The sequence below is a fragment of the Scardinius erythrophthalmus genome (assembly GCF_964197995.2).
Source record: "Scardinius erythrophthalmus genome assembly, chromosome: 17".
Classification (NCBI taxonomy): Eukaryota; Metazoa; Chordata; class Actinopteri; order Cypriniformes; family Leuciscidae; genus Scardinius; species Scardinius erythrophthalmus.
Window position 1 is genome coordinate 11,382,475 of NC_138237.1, and position 6,768 is coordinate 11,389,242.

The following is a 6,768-nucleotide window of genomic DNA, read 5'->3' on the forward strand; positions in this document are numbered from 1 at the left end:
GGTACACCGTGAGGTGACCTTTAAGTGCTTTACTCAAGGGCACAAGTGAATTCGAGGTCAATTCAATAACAGCACGGTGCACGGGAAATCATTAGGATTAAATCTGTGAGGCTATACCTGTGTGTGTTTTTGCAATGTCTGTGTGTGCATGCGTATTATAACATGTAATTAAAAACCAGCTGTCTTATTCTCTAGCAGGCCAGTATAAGCCAAACTCATCAGCAAAGGGTGGTCCTTGGCTAATAAAATCCATGCATGTTTACATTACAAAATGAATAAATACTGACCTTTACACAACTTTACTTATGACTTCACTTTATGACTTTATTTTATGACTTCTGAATGTTTTCAGAGCCCCTTCTCTCTACCCATTAACTGGCACAGCTAGTCTCTCAGCTGACCATAGAAACATTGATTTGCAGAGGTCATTTTTGAGCTTGTTTGATCTTTGAGCCATGCAGGATTTCCTTCTGTCTGCCGGGGTGAAATGGGCCTTGAGTCATACAGTATCATGCTACTTGACCATGTGCCATGGAAAAATTCAAAAGGTAATTTGAAAAAGTCAAGTTTTAGTTTTATAACAGGTGCTTTGATCCTGTTACATTTAAATATAACCATTTTAGTTCATCATTGACTTGAATTTGACCTTAAAGGAATAGTTCACCCAAAATTACGTTATTCTCCCTAATGTTGTTCCAATTTCAGTCATATGATATCTTTATGGTGTCCTTCTTGAACTCTCCAGTCTCCATTTATTGTACAGTAGATGAATGAAAAATGACCTGTATGTTCTTCAAAAATGATCTATTTGTGTATTGTTAAAAAAAAAAAAAAATGTTTGAACAACATGAGGGCGATTAAATAATATTTTCAATGGGTGAACTATAGCATTAGTGCTTTGCAACAAGACAGAAAAATTGACCATTAATCAGTGACATCATTCATTATGTACTCCCTTGGTTGCGCAAAAGATAAAGAGTGTGAGAAAATCCCAGTAGATCAGCAGTTTCTGAAACACTGAAACAACCATGTCACATTTAAAGTCACTTAAATCACCTTTCTTTCCCATTCTGATGCTCAGTTTGAACTTCAGCAGATCATCTTGACTATGTCTACATGCCTTAATGCATTTACTGCCATGTCATTGGCTGATTAGATATTTGCATTAACGAGCGCAGTAATGTACTACTTAATAAAACTACTTAAATCTGGGGGGAAAATCTTAAATGATGCTGATTAATGTTGAAGACATAATTATTTTATACATCATGTTCCCACATAGTTGGGTTACCTCTGGGTGAATTTGTGTATTATTCTTTATATTTCTAGACATGTGTCTGGAGAGCCTTTTATCACCTCTAATTTTACTGCTTGTTTTCTCATCCACTTATACCACTACAAATATACTAAATGGTGGACCTCTGTGACTCAAGACAAATTCAGTGGAGATCATCAGAAATATGCTATTATCTTGGCCTAGGAGAAGCAATCTCATAATTAATTATAATTACAGAAATGCCACTTTATTCAAGAGATGAGACATTGGAAAATGTCTTGGATTACTTTTGGGAAATTATTTTAGGAATTACCTACATACTGCATCAGTGGCGGACTGGGACAATAATTCAGGCCGGGAATTTGACTCCACTGCCAGGCCACCTCTGCTGCTGCAGTCACCACCACCCTATTCATGTAATCTACTGGACTGATAAACTTGTAGGCTAACCCTATTAATGTACCAGGTAGACTACCAGATGCAATATAAATGAATAAAAAAATAACCCTTAAAAAATCACTAGGAATACACAATTTATACTACCAAACCAATGACAAATAGAAAATTGGCTTTTTAAAAGAGATAATAAGAGACACATTCACATGTTGAAATATTTACATTTTATGTATTTTCAGTGCTCAACTCTAGGGGTGGGCGACATGGCAAAAATATAATATCACGATTCACGATTTTATCACGATTCTTTTTTTAATGTTGGTTTTACTATTTTGTGACTGAGCATTACAGCCAAACTAATGTCCATATTTTAAAAACAAAGCCTTAGGTAACAAAATATAAAATAAAAAAGAATAGCAGACAGGGGCGAAGATATTTTTTTTGTCATTTTCTTTGTTATTAAATATAAAGATCAAAGATACACATTACACATACACAACTTAATATACAAATTAAATAAACAGTGCTTTATGTTTTCAGCTGCAGTAGGTGTATTTAACAGTAGCATTGAAGAAAGTACTTAAAATAACAAAAATAACAAATATGAAAATAAAACAAAACATAAACTTCACTGTATAAATTGTACATTGATACTTATTAAAGCTACTATTAAAAGTTATCAGTCAGGAGCAGTGAGTGATTTTCTCTTTGCATTTTGTTGTTTTATTAACATTAAAGGGATAGTTCTCCTAAAAATGCTATTTGTCATAAGTTACTCTCTCAAGTTGTTTTAAACTCGAATAAGTTTCTTCTTCTGTTGAAAATAAAAGTTATTTGGAAGAATGTGGGTAACCAAACAGTTGATGTACCCCAGTGACTTCCATAGTATATTTTTCTCCTATGGAAGTCAATGGGGACCAGCTACTGTTTGGATAGCCACATTCTTCAAAATATTAATATTAGAAAAATATTAGAAAATATTAAAAGGAAATTAATACAGGTTTGGAATAACATTAGAGTGCGTAAATAATGAGAGAATTTTTATTTTGGGGTGAACTATCCCTTTAAGGAGAAGCGGCAGCGTGTTTACTATTACTACTATTACTACTGTCTCTTTAAGAGTTGCGCACGACGCGTCTATTATACACGCATTTGACAAGCAGTTTTTCTCTCAATTTTCTCAAGTTTGCGTTCACTTTAGACATAACCGACTTTGTTTATGTAAACCTTGTGTGTATTTGACAGTATTAGCACAATAAGACTCAAAAGATAACTTAGTCCAGTATCCAGGCGCTGGTAGACAGGCTTTTAGTGCATGTGAACTTCACATGTACGCGCTGAGAAACGCACACGTTAGAACAGCGCATCAGCACGCGAATTAAATGTTTAACCGACAAGGCATTAAAGCACTGCACTGCGTCTGCATTCGTAGTTGCACCAGTGGCGTAGCCACGAGGGGGCCTGGGTGGGCCTAGGCCCCCTCATTTATATGTCCGGCCCCCTCAGATTTCTGATGGCTTAAAATAAATTAATAAAAATAAGAAATTATTGAACTAACTAATAGGTTGACCAATCAAAATACTGCGCGGTAAAATGCGGCTGTTTTCAAACTTGATTTGACTTGTGCATAACCTACGCTGTCATCTTCGCGTGAGAGTTCATGCGGTGAATGGCAGCTTTGTGCAAAGTACAATATTACGCACGAAAAGATGAGCGAGAAGGAGAAAAGCCATCTACATCTGAGTTTGCTTCAGCTTACTACAAGACGACAGCGAGTGAAGCGGCTAGGAGACAGAAACGTATATTTCATCACAGGAATAGCGGTGAGACTTCGACTCAGATCGGCACAATAATGCGCAATGACTTGTTTGCAATTGATGAACCGCCTTCACAACCAGTGATGACCACATTTCCTGTATAGCCTATATCTGTTGTATATGAAGAGTTTGGTTTTAAAACGCGATAAATTCATTATGATTAATTTTGAGTAATAATGTGTTTTCTTTACCAAGAGAGTGGAAAGATTAAAACCACTATTTTTTGTTTCAAACTTTCACATAGCATATTTAGGTTATAATAACATAACAATTTCAAATCCATATTTTGATTTTCAAATATTTATTATAAAAAAGGATTAGTTTCCCCCCAAAATGCAATAAATTCATGACACTTTTTCCCCAAAATGCAATTAATCCATTGAATCAATATAAAAGTTATTTTTCATATTTTAACTGTTGAAATACACAACAAAGTAAGTTGATCCACATATGACAGCCTCTGAACTTGGTCAATACTAATTATATAACTTACAGGCACTGGACTAAAAATAGCCGACATTAAAATCACCATCGCTAAGAAATACCTCCTGAACTTTTTTTTACGGCGATCAGCTGTAAAATGGCTTGGTCCTGCTCGGTTTTCGTTGACTTTGAGTAAAACAATTGAAAGTTTTTCAAAAGATCCCCTGGGGTTAAAGTGTCAGCGTGACAGAAGTTTGACGCTGTCGTGTGAGAACAAGCAACAGTCGAGATTTTTCCTCCTCCCTCAGTCATCTTCTTAATCTCCTCAAATAGCCTAAATGATTTCAATGGCTCACGTTTCTTCCCCACCACAGGGTCACCAATGCCGTCAAAATGATTATTATTAATATTTTTTATTTTTTTTTGTGGATCACAAAGTAGAAGGAAAACTAGGATGCCGGGTTTATTCAAAGCGCCGCCGTTGCGGTTTACAAAGCGTGGAATGGTGCGCTGACTGCGCGGATATCGTATTTTACGTAAAATTAAAAATGGACTTTTCAACACCGACCAGATAGCCTACAATACAGATTTTTGGGGGAACTAAAAAAAATATATATAGCCTACATATTTAACGTTTATCGCGTTTTGGAACCAAACTCTTATTTGCGGAGTAAGATGACATCATTGACACTTTTTATAATCGCCCTTGTAGGCCTACTTCATGTAAAAGATAATAATCGCCGAGCTATGTCGTAGGCTGCTATAGCCTAGGCTATATATATATATATATATATATATATATATATATATATATATATATATATATATATATATATATATATATATATATATATATATATATATATAGGCTATAATGTGTATATATATAGCCTACTGTAGGCTATATTAGTTGCCCCCTCATTTTAAGTTGGGCCCCCCCAAAAATAAAATTCTGGCTACGCCCTTGAGTTGCACACCAGCCTATCACATGCCAGGCTGATGGTCTGCACAGCGGCAGCCGGCAGGCCAGAACGACCGTCAGGCCACCGGGAAATGTCCCGGTGCTCCCGATGGCCAGTCCGCCCCTGTACTGCATTAATAAACAGTCACTAAAATGTAAAGAAATACTTAAGATGCTGTTAAGAGCTTTTAGTGCATGAAAATCAACATGAATAAGATCATATTTAATTCCTATTTTTTTTCTAGTTGTGCATGTAAGCAGTCACATGATCACATGACAACGGGGATAACAACATGGTGGCAGTAAAATGTACATGAAGATATAAACTGACATTTATTTATTTATTTATTTATTTATTTATTTGTTTGTTTGTTTGTTTATCTATTTGTTTGTTTGTTTTTATCTATTCTTTGTATTTATCTATTATTTGTATGGTTGTTTGTTTGTTTATAATAATAATAATAATAATAATAATAATTATTATTATTATTATTATTATTATTAATCTTATTATAATCATTATTGTTAAGGAGCCATTTGATGCAAGGTTTTCTTTTTTACTTAAAAAAAAAAGAAAAAGAGGAGGAGGTACTTGGTTACTTTTTCTCATCCAACTCCGTGAGCCACACTTGCTTTCCTCCTTTATATTATATATTTTTATTGTATTATGCATTGCACAAGTCATTAAGTTAAATGTTCAAATTTAATTCAAAACTGATACCAGTTTGCAATAAAAAAAGGTATATGTCATTACATACAGTAACAAAATATCAAAACAAGTGGGTTATTTATTTTAAAGACAGACACGCAAACTTTTTCCTGACAATAGACTTACAAATACTTATTTATGGCTAATTTGGTGAAATATTATGTGATTACTCTGCTGGGAATATATCTGAAATATCTGAACTTGAGAGAAACTGACTCCATCCTCTAAAAATCACTGCACCGGTTTGTTAAAAATAATGAAAATTTGTTCTGAGAAAGGTATAGCACATAACTGATTCATTATTTTATTTTATTTTGCATGTGGTTTATTTTAAATTTGGAAATTGTAATAGAACAACTAAACAATTTAGTTGTCATGGTGAAACATTGTAAAAACCTTATTGCACCTTATTGCACTATTGTGTCTCTGGTGCAATAGCAGTTATATGTGCGCACCTGTAACCTCCTTTGATTTAATTGCATTCTTTATGGCATAACAGTCTGCAATAACCTCAGTCTGTATGTAAATGCCATTAAAACTTTACTTAGGCTGTAGGTCATTGGTGACAGAAATAAAACCTGTAAAATACTGTGAGAATGCTGTGATGACAGTGAGTTCTCAAGCATCATGCCTAAAGATTTTAAAATCACATTTAGCGAACCCTGTTATTATCACGTTCCCAATAATCTCTGAGTTGATATTATGTAAGCGTTAAAGTTCAAGAAAAGGTTAAAAAGTCTTCATTAATTCACTTAAATCCAGAGTTCTGTGAGTTACTGTTTGACATAGACTAGTGATATGTGGTATATTTGTTACTGACTATTTGTCTATGTTCTGTTAAGCATAAACTCCCTTTATTATTATATGGATTCAAGCTGGATCAGTGAGGTTCATGAAACATGTTTATCCTTAAACATTTCTCTCTTTCTAGAGGCTGTAGACACTAATTTCTTTAGCTGTCCATTTTCAGTTGAAGTTGGCATAATCAGAGCAGTCTAATCTAGATCCTTGTTGCGAAAATTAGGTAATTAAAAATGTCTTAGTCATCCTTGCTTTTACAGACTGGCCCAGCTCCGAAGATTTATTACAAACGCATCCTTTGATACTGAATGTTTTATTGGTCATGCTACCATTCCTCGTCCTGATGCTGTGTTTTTCCATGACCATTAGAACACTGCAATGTCAC